This window comes from Nomascus leucogenys, chromosome 3 (assembly GCF_006542625.1).
Source record: "Nomascus leucogenys isolate Asia chromosome 3, Asia_NLE_v1, whole genome shotgun sequence".
Classification (NCBI taxonomy): domain Eukaryota; kingdom Metazoa; phylum Chordata; class Mammalia; order Primates; family Hylobatidae; genus Nomascus; species Nomascus leucogenys.
Window position 1 is genome coordinate 14,901,275 of NC_044383.1, and position 16,267 is coordinate 14,917,541.

At 39.6% G+C, this 16,267-nt stretch overlaps 1 pseudogene; it reads right to left on the reverse strand.

The window, feature by feature from the left end:
* Positions 1 to 15,638: 15,638 nt before the first annotated feature.
* On the reverse strand, positions 15,639 to 16,054 carry LOC100590900 (annotated as a pseudogene).
* Positions 16,055 to 16,267: the final 213 nt, after the last annotated feature.

The following is a 16,267-nucleotide window of genomic DNA, read 5'->3' on the forward strand; positions in this document are numbered from 1 at the left end:
CAGTCCCTCTCCACACTACTACAGCTGATGCTTTCTGGAAAGCTTCACCTCCTGGCAGGAGGCCAACCAGCACAAAAATAGAGCATTAAACCACCAAAAATAAGGACCCTCATGGAGTCCATTGCACTCTCTGCCACCTCCACCAGAACAGGCACTGGTGGCTGAGAGACCCTTAGACAGTTCACATCACAGGACTCTGTGCAGACAACCCCCACTACCAGCCCAGAGCCCAGTAGACTCGCTGGGTGGCTAGACCCAGAAGAGAGATAACAATCACTGCAGTTCAGCTCACAGGAAGCCACATCCACAGGAAAAGGGAGAGAGTCTACAGCAAAGGAACACCCCATGGTACAAAAAAATCTGAACAGCAGCCTTCAGACCTAGACCTTCCCTCTGACAGGGTCTACTCAAATGAGAAGGAACCAGAAAACCAACTCTGGTAATATGACAAAACAAGGCTTGTCAGCGCCCCCTAAAAATCACATTAGTTCACCAGCAGTGGATCCAAACCAGAAGAAATCCCTGATTTACCTGAAAAAGAATTCCATATGTTAGTTATTAAGCTAATTAGGGAGGGACCAGAGAAAGGTAAAGCCCAATGCAAGGAAATCCCCCCAAAAATGATATAGGAAGTGAAGGGAGAAATATTCAAGGAAATAGATAGCTTAAAGAAAAAACAATAAAAAATTAAGGAAACTTTGGGCACATTTTTAGAAATGCAAAATGCTCTGGAAAGTCTCAGCAATAGAATTGAACAAGCAGAAGAAAGAAATTCAGAGCTCGAAGACAAGGTCTTCAAATTAACCCAATCCAACAAAGACAAAGAAAAAAGAATAAGAAAATATGAACAAAGCCTCCAAGAAGTCTGAGATTATGTTAAATAACCAAACCTAAGAATAATCAACATCCCTGAGGAAAAAGACAATTTTAAAAGCTTGGAAAACATATTTGGGAGAATAATTGAAGAAAACTTCCTTGGCCTTGCTAGAGACCTAGACATGTGATATACAAGAAACACAAAGAACACCTGGGAAATTCATTGCAAAAAGATATTTGCCTAAGCACATTGTCATCAGGTTATCCAAAGTTAAGACGAAGGAAATAATCTTAAGAGCTGTGAGACAGAAGCACCAGGTAACCTATAAAGGAAAATCTATCAGATTAACAGAGATTTCTCAGCAGAAACCCAACAAGCTAGAAGGGATTGGGGCCCTATCTTTAGCCTCCTCAAACAAAACAATTATCAGCCAAGAATTTTGTATCCAGTGAAACTAAACATCATATTATGAAGGAAATATACAGTCATTTTTAGACAAACAAATGCTGAGGGAATTTGCCATTACCAAGCCACCACTATAAGAACTGCTAAAAGGAGCTCTAAATCTTGAAAGAAATCCTGGAAACACATCAAAACAGAGCCTCTTTAAAGCATAAATCACACAGGAACTATAAAACAAAAATACAAATTAAAAAGCTGGATCCCTTCCTTACACCTTATACAAAAATTAATTCAAGATGGATTAGAGACTTAAATGTTAGACCTAAAACCATTAAAATCCTACAAGAAAACCTAGGCAATACCATTCAGGACATAGGCGTGGGCAAGGACTTCATGTCTAAAACAACAAAAGCAATGGCAACAAAAGCCAAAATTGACAAATGGGATCTAATTAAACTAAAGAGCTTCTGCACAGCAAAAGAAACTACCATCAGAGTGAACAGGCAACCTACAGAATGGGAGAAAATTTTTGCAACCTACTCTTCTGACAAAGGGCTAATATCCAGAATCTACAATGAACTCAAACAAATTTACAAGAAAAAAACAAACAACCCCATCAAAAAGTGGGCAAAGGACATGAACAGACACTTCTCAAAAGAAGACATTTATGCAGCCAAAAAACACATGAAGAAATGCTCATCATCACTGGCCATCAGAGGAATGCAAATCAAAACCACAGTGAGATACCATCTCACACCAGTTAGAATGGCCATCATTAAAAAAATCAGGAAACAACAGGTGCTGGAGAGGATGTGGAGAAATAGGAACACTTTTACACTGTTGGTGGGACTGTAAACTAGTTCAACCATTGTGGAAGTCAGTGTGGCGATTCCTCAGGGATCTCGAACTAGAAATACCATTTGACCCAGCCATCCCATTACTGGGTATATACCCAAAGGACTATAAATCATGCTGCTATAAAGACACATGCACACGTATGTTTATTGCGGCACTATCCACAATAGCAAAGAGTTGGAACCAACCCAAATGTCCAACAACGATAGACTGGATTAAGAAAATGTGGCACATATACACCATGGAATACTATGCAGCCATAAAAAATGATGAGTTCATGTCCTTTGTAGGGACATGGATGAAACTGGAAAACATCATTCTCAGTAAACTATCGCAAGGACAAAAAACCAAACACTGCATGTTCTCACTCACAGGTGGGAATTGAACAATGAGAACTCATGGACACAGGAAGGGGAACATCACACTCCGGGGACTGTTGTGGGGTGGGGGGAGGGGAGAGGGACAGCATTAGGAGATAAACCTAATGCTAAATGATGAGTTAATGGGTGCAGGAAATCAACATGGCACATGGATACATATGTAACAAACCTGCACATTGTGCACATGTACCCTAAAACCTAAAGTATAATAAAAAAAAATAAATAAAAGAAAAAAAATAAATAAAAAGCAAAAACAAAAAACCCAAAGTACACAGGCAATAAAGAGCATGATGAATGCAACAGTACCTCACATTTCAATACTAACATTGAATGTAAATGGCCTAAATACAGAACCTCAGAATGGATAAGAACTGTCTGCTGCCTTCAGGAGACTCACCTAACACATAAGGACTCACATAAACTTAAAGGGGTGGAAAAAGGCAATTCATGCAAATAGACACCAAAAGCAAGCAGGGGTAGCTATACTTAGACAAAACAAACTAAAGCAACAGCAGTTAAAAGAGACAAAGAGGGACATTACATAATGGTAAAAGGCCTTGTCCAACAGGCAAATATCACAATCCTAAACATATATATACACCTAACACTGGAGCTCCCAGTGTTAGGTGTATATATAGACCTAAGAAATGAGATAGCAACACAATGGTAGTGGGGGATTTCAATACTCCACTGACGGCACTAGACAGGTCATCAAGACAGAAAGTCAACAGAGAAACAATGGATTTAAACTATACCTTGGAACAAATGAACTTAACAGATATACACAGATACACAGAACATTTCATCCAACAACTGCAGAATATACATTCTATTCAACAACATATGGAACTTTCTCCAAGATAGACCATATGATAGGCCATAAAATGAGCTTTAATAAATTTAAGAAAATTGAAATTATATCAAGCACTCTTTCAGACCACAGTGGAATAAAACCGGAAATCAACTCCAAAAGGAACCTTCAAAACCAGGCAAATCTATGGAAATTAAATAACCTGTTCCTGAATGAGCATTGGGTCAAAAACAAAATCAAGATGGAAATTAATTCTTCAAACTGAATTACAATAATGACACAGCCTATCAAAACCTCTGGGATACAACTAAGGCGGTGCTAAGAGGAAAAAGTTCATAGCCCTAAACGCCTACATCAAAAGGTCTGAAAGAGCACAGACAAACAATCCAAAGTCACACTTCAAGGAACTAGAGAAACAAGAACAAACCAAACCCTAACCCAAACGCAAACCCAGCAGAAGAAAAGAAATAACCAAGATCAGAGAAGAACTAAATGAAAATGGAACAAAATAAATACAAAGATAAATGAAACCAAAAACTGGTTCTTTGAAAAGATAAATAAAATGTACAGACTATTAGCAAGACTAACCAAGAAAAGAAGGGAGAAAGTCCAAATAACCTCACTGAGAAAAGAAACAGGAGATATTACAACTGACACCACTGAAATACAAAAGATCATTCAAGGCTACTGTGAACACCTTTATGCACATAAACTAGAAAACCTAGAAGAGATGGACAAATTCCTAGAAAAATACAACACTCCTAGCTTAAATCAGGGAGAACTAGATACCCTGAACAGACCAATAACAAGCACTGAGATTGAAATGGTAAGTAAAAAATTACCAACAACAAAAAAGTCCAAGACCAGATGGATTCACAGCAGAATTCTACCAAACATTCAAAGAATTGGTACCAATCCTTTTGACACCTTTCCACAAGATAGAGAAAGAAAGAACCCTCCCTAATTCATTCTGTGAAGCCAGCATCACCCTAATACCAAAACCAGGAAAGGACACAACCAAAAAAGAAAACTACAGACCGATATCCTTGATGAACATAGATGCTAAAATCCTTAACAAAATACTAGCTAACCACATCCAACAACGTATCAAAAAGATAATCCACTATGATCAAGTGGTTTCATACCAGGGATGCAGGGATGGTTTAACATACGCAAGTCAATAAATGTGATATACCACATAAACAGAATTAAAAACAAAAATCACATGATCATCTCAATAGATGTAGAAAACACACTTGACAAAATCCAGCATCCCTTTGTGATTAAAACCCTCAGCAAAATTGACATACAAGGGACATATCTTAAGGCAATAAAAGCCATCTATGACAAACCCACAGCCAGCATAATACTGAATAGGGAAAAGTTGAAAGAATTCCCTTTGAGAACGGGAACAAGACAAGGATGCCCACTCTCACCACTCCTCTTCAACATTGTACTGGAAGTCCTAGCCACAGCAATCAGACAAGAGAAAGAAAGGGCATCCAAATTGGTAAAGAGGAAGTCAAACTGTTCCTGTTTGTTGACAATATGATCGTTTACCTTGAAAACCCTAAGGACTCCTCCAGAAAGCTCCTAGAACTGATAAAAGAATTCAGCAAAGTTTCTGGATACAAGATTAATGTACACAAATCAGTAGCTCTTCTATACACCAACAGTGACTGCACGGAGAATCAAATCAAGAACTCAACCCCCTTTACAATAGCTGCAAAACAACAACAACACTACCACCACCAAAATCAAAACCAAAAAAAACTTAGGAATATACCCAACAAAGGAGTTGAAAGACCTCTACAAGGAAAACTATAAAACACCACTGAAAGAAATCATAGATGACACAAACAAATGGAAACACATCCCATGCTCATGGATGGGTGGAATCAATGTTGTGAAACTGACCATACTGCCAAAAGCAATATACAAATTCAATGCAATCCCCATGAAAATACCAGCATTCTTCATAGAGTTAGAAAAAACAATTCAAAATTCATATGGAACCAAAAAAGAGCCCACATAGCCAAAGCAAGACAAAGCAAAATGAACAAGTCTAGAGACATCACACTACCTGATTTCAAACTATACTATAAGGCCATAGTCACCAAAACAGCATGGTACTGGTATAAAAATAGGCACATAGACCAATGGAACAGAATAGAGAACCCAGAAATAAACCCAAATACTTACAGCCAACTGATCTTCAACAAAACAAACAAAAATAAAGTGGAGAAAGGACACCCTTTTCAACAAATGGTGCTGGGATAATTGGCTAGCCACAAGTAGAAGAATGAAACTGGATCCTCATCTCTCACCTTATACAAAAATCAACTCAAGATAGATTAAGGACTTAAACCTAAGACATGAAACTATAAAAACCCTAGAAGATAACATTGGAAAAATCTTTCTAGACATTGGCTTAAGCAAGGATTTCATGACCAAGAACCCAAAAGCATATGCAATAAAAACAAAGAAATAGGAGCTAATTAAACTAAAAAGTTTTTGCACAGCAAAAGGAACAGTCAGCAGAGTAAACAGACAACCCACAGAATGGGAGCAAATCCTCACAATCTATACTAATCTGACAAAGGACTAATATCCAGAATCTACAATGAACTCAGATCAGTAAGAAAAAAACAATCCCGTCAAAAAGTGGGCTAAGGACATGAATAGACAATTCTCAAAAGAAGATATACAGTGGCCAATAAACATGAAAATATGCTCAACGTCACTAATGATCAGGGAAATACAAATCAAAACCACAATGCAATACCAAGTTACTCCTGCAAGAATGGCCATAAGCTATCAAAAAACAGTAGATGTTGGCATGGATGTGGTGATCAGAGAACACCTCTACCCTGCTGGTGGGAATGTAAACTAGTAGAGCTGCTATGGAAAACAGTGTGGAGATTCCTTAAAGAACTAAAAGTAGAACTACCATTTGATCCAGCAATCCCACGACTGGCTATCTACCCAGAGGAAAAGAAGTTATTATTTGAAAAAGATACTTGTACACACATGTTTATAGCAGCACAATTCACAACTGCAAAATCGTGGAACCAACCCAAATGCCCATCAATCAACAAGTGGATCAAGACTTTGGTATATATATACATGATGGAATACTACTCAGCCATAAAAAGGAATGAATTAACAGCATTTGCAGTGACCCGAATGAGATTGGAGACTATTATTCTAAGTGAAGTAACTCAGGAATATCAAACAATATATGTTCTCACTGAGATGTGGGAGTTAAGCTATGAGGACATAAAGGAATAAGAATGATATAATTGACTTCGGGGACTTGAGGGGAAGAGTGGGAGGGGGACAAGGGATAAAAGACTACAAATTTGGTGCAGTGCATACAGCTTAGGTGATGGGTGCACCAACATCTCACAAATCACCACTAAAGAACTTACTCATGTAACCAAATACCACCTGTACCCCAATAGCTTATACAAAAATAAAAATATAAAAATTTTAAAAAAGAAAAGAATGTAGATACCTAGAACTCATCCTGCAAAATCTGATTTGTAGGTCTAGTATGGGACAGGAATCTGCATTTTTTCAAACAAACAATCATTTATTAGCAAAAAGAGAAACAAAAAACAATACAAAAGATAAATGAAACAAAAATCTGGTTGTTTTAAAAGATCAATACAATTGATAGATCATTAGCAAGATTAATCAAGAAAAGAGAGAAGATCCAAATAAGCTCAGTTAGAAACAAAATGGGCTGTTGGTGTGCATCCCACCTTCCAAGTGAAGATATGCCAGATGATTTGGTGGCTGGTAAGATGGCCAAATAGGAACAGCTTCGGTCTGCAGCTCCCAGTGAGATCAACACAGAAGGTGGGTGATTTCTGCATTTCCAACTGAGGTACCCGGCTCATCTCATTGGGACTGGTTAGACAGTGGGTGCAGCCCATGGAGGGCAAGCCAAAGCAGGGTGGGGCATTGCCTTATCCGGGAAGTGCACGGGGTCGGGAAACTCCCACCCCTAGCCAAGGGAAGCTGTGAGGGATTGTGCTGTGAGGAATGGTGCATTACATCCCAGATACTATGCTTTTCCCCTGCTCTTTGCAACCCGCAGACCAGGAGATTCCCTTGGGTGCCTACACCACCAGGGCTCTGGGTTTCAAGCACAAAACTAGGTGGCTGTTTGGGCAGACACCAAGCTAGCTGCAGGAGTTTTTTCTTTTTTCTTTTTTTTCATACCCCAGTGATGCCTGGAACACCAGCAAGATAGAACTGTTCACTCCCCTGGAAATGGGGCTAAAGCCAGGGGAGCCACCTGGTCTACTTCAGTGGATTCCACCCCCATGGAGCCCAGCAAGCTAAGATCCACTGGCTTGAAATTCTCACTGCCAGAACAGCAGTCTGAAGTCGACCTGGGACGCTCAAGCTTGGAAGAGGGAGGGGCGTCCGCCATTACTGAGGCTTGAGTAGGTGGTTTTCCCCTCACAGTGTAAACAGTGCTGCCAGGAAGTTCAAACTGGGCAGAGCCCACCACAGTGCTGCAAAGCTGCTGTAGCCAGACTGCCTCTCTAGATTTCTCCTCTCTAGGCAGGGCATCTCTGAAAGGAAGGCAGAAGCCCCAGTCAGGGACCTATAGATAAAACTCCCATCTCCCTGGGATAAAGCATCTGGGGGAAAGGTCAGCTGTGGGTGCAGCTTCAGCAGGCTTAAACATTCCTGCCTGCCAGCTCTGAAGAGAGCACTGAATCTCCCAGCACAGTGCTCAAGCTCTGCGAAGGGACAGACTGCCTCCTCAAGTGGGTCCCTAACCCCCGTGCCTCCTGACTGGGAGACAACTCCCAACTGGGGTCGACAGACACCTCATACAGGAGAGCTCCAGCTGGTATCTGGTGGGTGCCCCTCTGGGACAAAGCTTCCAGAGGAAAGAACAGGCAGCAATCTTTGCTGTTCTGCAGCCTCCACTAGTGATACCCAGGCAAACAGGGTCTGGAGTGGACCTCCAGCAAACTCCAGCAGACCTGCAGCAGAGGGGCCTATTAGAAGGAAAACTAACAAACAGAAAGGAACAGTATCAACATCAACAAAAAGGACATCCACACAAAAACACCATCCAAAGGTCACCAACATCAAAGACCAAAGTTAGATAAACCCACGAAGATGAGGAAAAAACAGCACCAAAAGACTGAAAATTCCCAAAACAAGAACACCTCTACTCCAAAGGATCACAACTCCTCACCAGCAAGGGAACAAATCTGGATGGAGAATGAGTTTGATGAATTGACAGAAGCAGGCTTTAGAAGGCTGGTAATAACAAACTCCTCTCAGCTAAAGGAGCATGTTCTAACCCAATGCAAGGAAGCTAAGAACATTGAAAAAAGGTTAGAGGAATTGCCAACTAGAATAACCAGTTTAGAGAAGAGCATAAATTACTTGATGGAGCTGAAAAACACAGCAGAAGAACTTCGTGAAGCATACACAAGTATCAATAGCCAAATCGATAAAGTGGAAGACAGGATTATCAGAGATTGAAGATCAACTTAATGAAATAAAATGTGAAGACAAGATTAGAGAAAAAGAGTGACAAGGAATGAACAAAGCCTCTAAGAACTATAGGACTATGTGAAAAGACCAAACCAATGTTTGATTGGTGTACCTGAAAGTGACAGGGAGAATGGAACCAAGCTGGAAAGCACTCTTCAGGACACTATCCAGGAGAACTTTGCCAGCCTAGCAATTCAGGCCAACATTGAAATTCAGGAAATAAAGGGACCACCACAAAGATACTTCTCGAGAAGAGCAACCCTAAGACACATAATTTTCAGATTCACCAAGGTTGAAATGAAGGAAAAAGTGTTAAGGGCAGCCAGAGAGAAAGGTCAGGTTACCCACAAAGGGAGGCCCATCAGACTAACAGCAGATCTCTCTGCAGAAACCCTACAAGCCAGAAGAGAGTAGGGGCCAATATTCAACATTCTTAAAGAAAAGAATTTTCAACCCAGAATTTCATATCCAGCCAAACTAAGCTTCATAAGCAAAGGAGAAATAAAATCCTTTACAGACAAGCAAATGCTGAGAGATTCTGTCACCACCAGGCCTGCCTTGCAAGAGCTCCTGAAGGAAGCACTAAATATGGAAAGGAAAAACTGGTACCAGCCACTGCAAAAACATACCAAATTGTAAAGACCATCAGCACTATGAAGAAACTGCATCAACTAATGGGCAAAATAACCAGCTAGCATCATAATGTCAGGATCAAATTCACATATAACAATATCAACCTTAAATGTAAATGGGCTAAATGCCCCAATTAAAAGACACAGACTGGCAAACTGGATAAAGAGTCAAGACCCATCAGTGAGCTGTGTTCAGGAGACGCATCTCACATGCAAAGACACACATAGGCTCAAAATAAAGGGATGGAGGAATATTTACCAAGCAAATGGAAAGAAAAAAAAAAGCAGGGGTTGCAATCCTAGCCTCTGATAAAACAGACCTTAAACCAACAAAGATAAAAAAAAAAAAAGATAAACAAGGGCATTACATAATGGTAAAGGGATCAATGCAACAAGAAGAGCTAACTATCCTAAATATATACGCACCCAATACAGGAGCACCCAGATTTATAAAGCAAGTTCTTAGAGACCTACAAAGAGACTTAGGCTCCCACACAATAATTGTGGGAGACTTTAACACCCCACTGTCAATATTAGACAGATCAACGAGACAGAAAATTAACAAGAATATTCAGGACTTGAACTCAGCTCTGGACCAAGCAGAGCTAATAGACATCTACAGAACTCTCCAGCCCAAATCAACAGAATATACCTTCTTTTCAGTGCCATATTGCACTTATTCTAAAATTGACCACATCATTGGAAGTAAAACACTCCTCAGCAAATGCAAAAGAACAGAAATCATAACAAACAATCTCTCAGACCACAGTGCAATCAAATTAGAACTCAGGATTAAGAAACTCACTCAAAACCACACAACTACATGGAAACTGAACAATCTGCTCCTGAATGACTACTGGGTGAATAACAAAATTAAGACAGAAATAAATAGGGTCTTTGAAACCAATGAGAACAAAGACACAACATAACAGAATCTCTGGGACACATTTAAAGCAGGGTATAGAGGGAAATTTATAGCACTAAATGCCCACAAGAGAAAGCAGGAAAGATCTAAAATCAACATCCTAACATCACAATTAAAAGAACTACAGATGTAAGAGCAAAAAAATTCAAAAGCTAGCAGACGACAAGAAATAACTAAGACCAGAGCAGAACTGAAGAAGATAGAGATGCAAAAAAACCCTTCAAAAAAATCAATGAATCCAGGAGCTGGTGTTTTGAAAAGATCAACAAAATAGACTGCTAGCAAGACCAATAAAGAAGAAAAGAGAGAAGAATCAAATAGACACAATAAAAAATTATAAAGGGGATATCACCACTGATCCCACAGAAATACCAACTACCATCAGAAAATACATATAAACACCTCTACGCAAATAAACTAGAAAATCTGGAAGAAATGGATAAATTCCTGGACACATACACCCTCCCAAGACTAAACCAGGAAGAAGTCAAATCCCTGAGTAGACCAATAACAAGTTCTGAAATTGAGGCAGTAATTAATAGCCTACCAGTCAAAAACAGCCCAGGACCAGATGGATTCACAGCTGAATTCTACCAGAGGTACAAAGAGGAGCTGGTACCATTCCTTCTGAAACTATTCCAAACAATCGAAAAACAGGGACTCGTCCCTAACTCATTTTATGAGGCCAGCATCATCCTGATACCAAAACCTGGCAGAGAAACAACAAAAAAAGAAAATTTCAGGCCAATATCCCTGATGAACATCGATGCAAAAATCCTTAATAAAATACTGGCAAACTGAATCCAGCAACACATCAAAAAGCTTATCTACCGCGATCAAGTTGGCTTCATCCCTGGATGCAAGGCTGATTCAACATATGCAAATCAATAAACGTAATCCATCACATAAATAGAACCAATGACAAAAACCACATGATTATCTCAATAGATACAGAAAAGCTCTTTTATAAAATTCAACAGCCCTTCAAGCTAAAAACTCAATAAACTAGGTATTGATGGAACATATCTCAAAATAATAAGGACTATTTATGACAAACCCACAGCCAATATGACACTAAATGAGCAAAAGCTGGAAGCCTTCCCTTTGAAAATTGGCACAAGACAAGGATGCTGTCTCTCACAACTCCTATTCAACATAGTATTGGGAGTTCTGGCCAGGGCAATCAAGCAAGTGAAAGAAATAAAGGCTATTCAAATAGGAAGAGAGGAAGTAAAATTGCCTCTATTTGCAGATGATATGATTGTATATTTAGAAAATCCCATCTCTCAGCCCAAAATCTCCTTCAGCTGACAAGCAACTTCAGCAAAGTCTCAGGATAAAAAACCAATGTGCAAAAATCACAAGCATTCCTATACACCAATAATAGACAGCCAAATCATGAGAACTCCCATTCACAATTGCTACAAAGAGAATAAAATACCTAGGAATCCAACTTACAAGGGATGTGAAGGACCTCTTCAAGAAGAACTACAAACCACTGCTGAAGGAAATAAGAGAGGACACAAATGGAAAAACATTCCATGCTCATGGATAGGAAGAATCAATATCATGAAAATGGCCATACTGCCCAAAGTAATTTATAGATTCAATTCTATCCCCATGAAGCTACCATTGACTTTCTTCACAGAATTAGAAAAAACTACTTTAAATTTCATATGGAATGAAAAAAGAGCCATAAAGCCAAGAAAATCCTAAGCAAAAAGAACAAAGCTCACACTACCTAACTTCAAACTATACTACAAGGCTACAGTAACCAAAACAGCATGGTACTGGTACCAAAACAGATATATAGACCAATGGAACAGAACAGAGGCCTCAGAAATAACGCCACACATCTACAACCATCTGAAATTTGACAAACCTGACAAAAACTAGCAATGGGGAAAGGATTCCCTATTTAATAAGTGGTGTTGGGAAAACTGGCTAGCCATATGCAGAAAACTGAAACCGGACCCCTTCCTTACACCTTATACAAAAACTAACTCAAGATAGATTAAAGACTTAAACATAAGACCTAAAACCATAAAAACCCTAGAAGAAAACCTGTGCAATACAATTCAGGACATAAGGCATGGGCAAAGACTTCATGACTAAAACACCAAAAGCAATGGCAACAAAAGCCAAAATTGACAAACAGGATTTAATTAAACCAGAGCTTCTACATAGCAAAGGAAACTATCATCAGAGTGAACAGGCAACCTACAGAATGGGAGAAAATTTTTGCAATCTATCCATCTGACAAGGGGCTAATATCCAGAATCTACAAAGAATTTAAACAAATTTACAAGAAAAAAACAAACCCATCAAAAAGTGGGCAAAGGATATGAACAGACACTTCTCAAAAGAAGACATTTATGCGGCCAACAAACATTTGAAAAAAAGCTCATCACTGGTCATTAGAGATGCGTGAATCAAAACCACAAGGAGATATCATCTCATGCCCATTAGAATGGTGATCATTAAAAAATCAGGAAACATCAGATGCTGGAGAGGATGTGGAGAAATAGGAACGCTTTTACACTGTTGGTGGAGTGTAAATTACTACATTGTGGAAGACAGTGTGGCGATTCCTCAAGGATCTAGAACCAGAAATACCATCTGACCCAGCACTGACATTACTGGGTATATACCCAAAGGATTATAAATCATTCTACTATAAAGATACATGCACACACATGTTTATTGCAGCACTATTCACAATAGCAAAGACTTGAAACCAACACAAATGCCCATCAATGATAGACTGGATAAAGAAAATGTGGCACATATACATCATGGAATGCCATGCAGCCATAAAAAGGGATGCATTCATGTCCTTTGTAGGGATATGGATGAAGTTGGAAACCATCATTCTCAGCAAAGTAACACAGGAACAGAAAACCAAACATTGCATGTTCTCACTCATAAGTGGGAGTCGAACAGTGAGAACACATGGACACAGGGAGGGGAACGTCACACACCAGGGCCTGTCATAGGGTGCGGGGATAGGGGAGGGATAGCATTAGGAGAAATACCTAATGTAGATGATGAGTTGATGGGTGCAGCACACCACCATGGCACATGTATACCTATGTAACAAACCTGTACATTCTGCACATGTATCCCAGAACTTAAAGTATAATTTAAAAAAAAGGAAGATATTACAACCAATACCACAGAAATACAAAAGATCATTCAAGGCTACTATGAACACCTTTACATGTATTAACTAGAAAACATAGAGGAGATGGATAAATTCCTGGAAATACACAACCTTTGTAGATTAAACAGGAAGAAATAGAAACTCTGAACAGACTAATAACAAGTAGTGAGATTGAAATAATTAAAATGTTACCAAGAAAAAAAGTCCAGGACCAGATGGATTCACAGCTGAATTCTATCAGGCATTCAAAGAAGAATTGGTACCAATCCTATTGACACTATTCCATGAGATAGAGAAAGAGGGAATCCTCCTTAAATCATTCTATGAAGCCAATATCACCCTAATACCAAAACCAGGAAAGGATATAACAAAAAAAGAAAAACACAGGCTAATATCTGTATCACAGATGCAAAAATCCTCAACAAAATACTAACTAACTGAATCCAACAGCATATCAAAAGGATAATCCACCATGATTAAGTGGGTTTCATAACAAGGGTGCAGGGATGATTTAACATCTGCAAGTCAATAAATGTGATACACCATATAAACAGAATTAAAAAGAAAAATCACATGATCTCAATAGATGCAGAAAAAGCATTTGACAAAATCCAGCATCCCTTTATGATTGAAACTGTTAGCAAAATTGGCATAAAAGGGACATAGCTTAAGGTAATAAAAGCCATCTATGACAAACCCACAGCCAACATCATACTGAATAAAGAAAAGTTGAAAGCATTCCCAATGAGAACTGGAACAAGACAAGGATGCCCACTTTCACCACTTCTATTCAACATAGTACTGGAAGTCCTAGCCAGAACAGACAAGAGAAAGAAAGGGCATCCAAGTGGGTAAAGACAAAGTCAAACTGTTGCTGTTTGCTGATGACATGATTGTATACCTAGAAAACCCTAAAGACTCATCCAAAAAGCTCCTAAAACTGGTAAATGAATTCTGCCCAATTTCAGAATACAAAATTAATATACACAAATCAGTAGCTGTGTTTTACACCAACAGTGACCAAGCTGAGAATCAAATCAAGAACTCAACCCTTTTTACAATAGCTGCAAGAAAATAAAATATCGAGAAATATACTTAACCAAGGAGGTAAAAGACCTCTATAGGGAAAACTACGAAACATTGCTGAAAGAAATTGACACATGATGTTGATCCATTGACACAAACAAATGGACACACATCCCATGCTCATTAATGGGTAGAATTAATATTGTGAAAATAACCATACTACCAAAAACATTCTACAAATTCAATGCAAATTCTCCTCGAAATAGCATCATCATTCTTCACAGAACTAGAAAAAACAATCCTAATATGCATATGCAACCAAAAAAGAGTCCACATAGTCAAAGCAAGACTAAGCAAAAAGAACATATCTGGAGGCATCACATTAGCCAACTTCAAACTATACTGTAAGGCCATAATCACCAAAACAGCATGATATTGGTATAAAAATGGGCATAGAGGCCAATGGAACAGAATGGAGAACTCAGATATAAAGCTAAATACTTACAGTCAACTGATCTTCAACCAAGCAAACAAAAACAAAGTGGGGGAAAAGACACCCTATTCTACAAATGGTGCTGGGATAATTGGCAAGCCACATGTAGAAGAATGAAACTGGATCCTCATCTCTCACCTTATGCAAAAAGCAACTCAAGATGGATCAAAGACTGAAATCTAAGACCTGAAACCATAAAAATTCTAAAACATTAGAAAAACTCTTCTATTCTAAAAAATAAATAAATAAGCAGTCGTTAATGGTCAGGGGCACATCCCTCCCACTGGCATCGTTCCTACCCCACAAGGGGAAAGTGAGATCTTCCAGCTAGGAGCAATTTGGTGAAACCAGCGGCTAGAGCTGGAATAACTGTCTGCATGGCTGCACTGTGGTATCAGAGTGAAGAAAAGAAGTCAGGATAGTGTGGCGGGCACAGTTGCAAGTTGAGTCTTTCCATGAGACAATGTGGGGAGAATTCTCCCTACTAGGTTTAGATAGATCAATGTGCCAAAGTTAAAGAAAAAAATCCAAATAATCAGCAGTTCAAACACTATTGAATTTCAAACTTCTCCCACCGAGACAGCTCAAATAGCAGTAACAATCTAGATCTTTCCAGGAAGTGAAGTTAGAGCCCCTGGCATTCCTCCTGAGAACCCTGTGTTAGGCCCTAGAAGTATCTGCTGCTGCTGCAGTTGCTGCTGTTGCTCCATTTGCAACTTCTCAGTCTCAAAGACATGGGGAAGAACTAGGATCATAAAGGAAGTGGTCCCAGTCCACAAGGCTGCCCTGGAAAACCTGTACATTTTTTGAGCCACAAAGAGGAAGAGATCAAAAGTGGCTCCAGCCACGGACCAGATCCTTTCTGGAAACATCTCCGTCAGGCCCCATAGTCTCTCCGACAGGGTCTCCTCCAGCTCCTCCTCAGTCTTCATGGCTTTGCCTTTTGGGAGCAATTCATCCGGGGATGTCCGGGGATGGGGGTTTCCCCTGCGCCGACAGCAGCCACGGCAGCAGCCATGTAGTCATGTAGTCTGTATTTTTAAAAGCCCCAAGGTAATTCTGATGTAGGCTGGAGCTTGAGAAGCAGAGCTTGAAGAGCATGCAGAATCTTGGCTTTGAGTCCCAGCTGGTGGGATGGAGGCTCTAAGCTCCTACTCTTTCCCCTGGTCCTCATTACAGCCCCTTCTTCTAGCCCCAGCAGCCTCCCTCTTGCCCCGGCTGCCCTGTGATC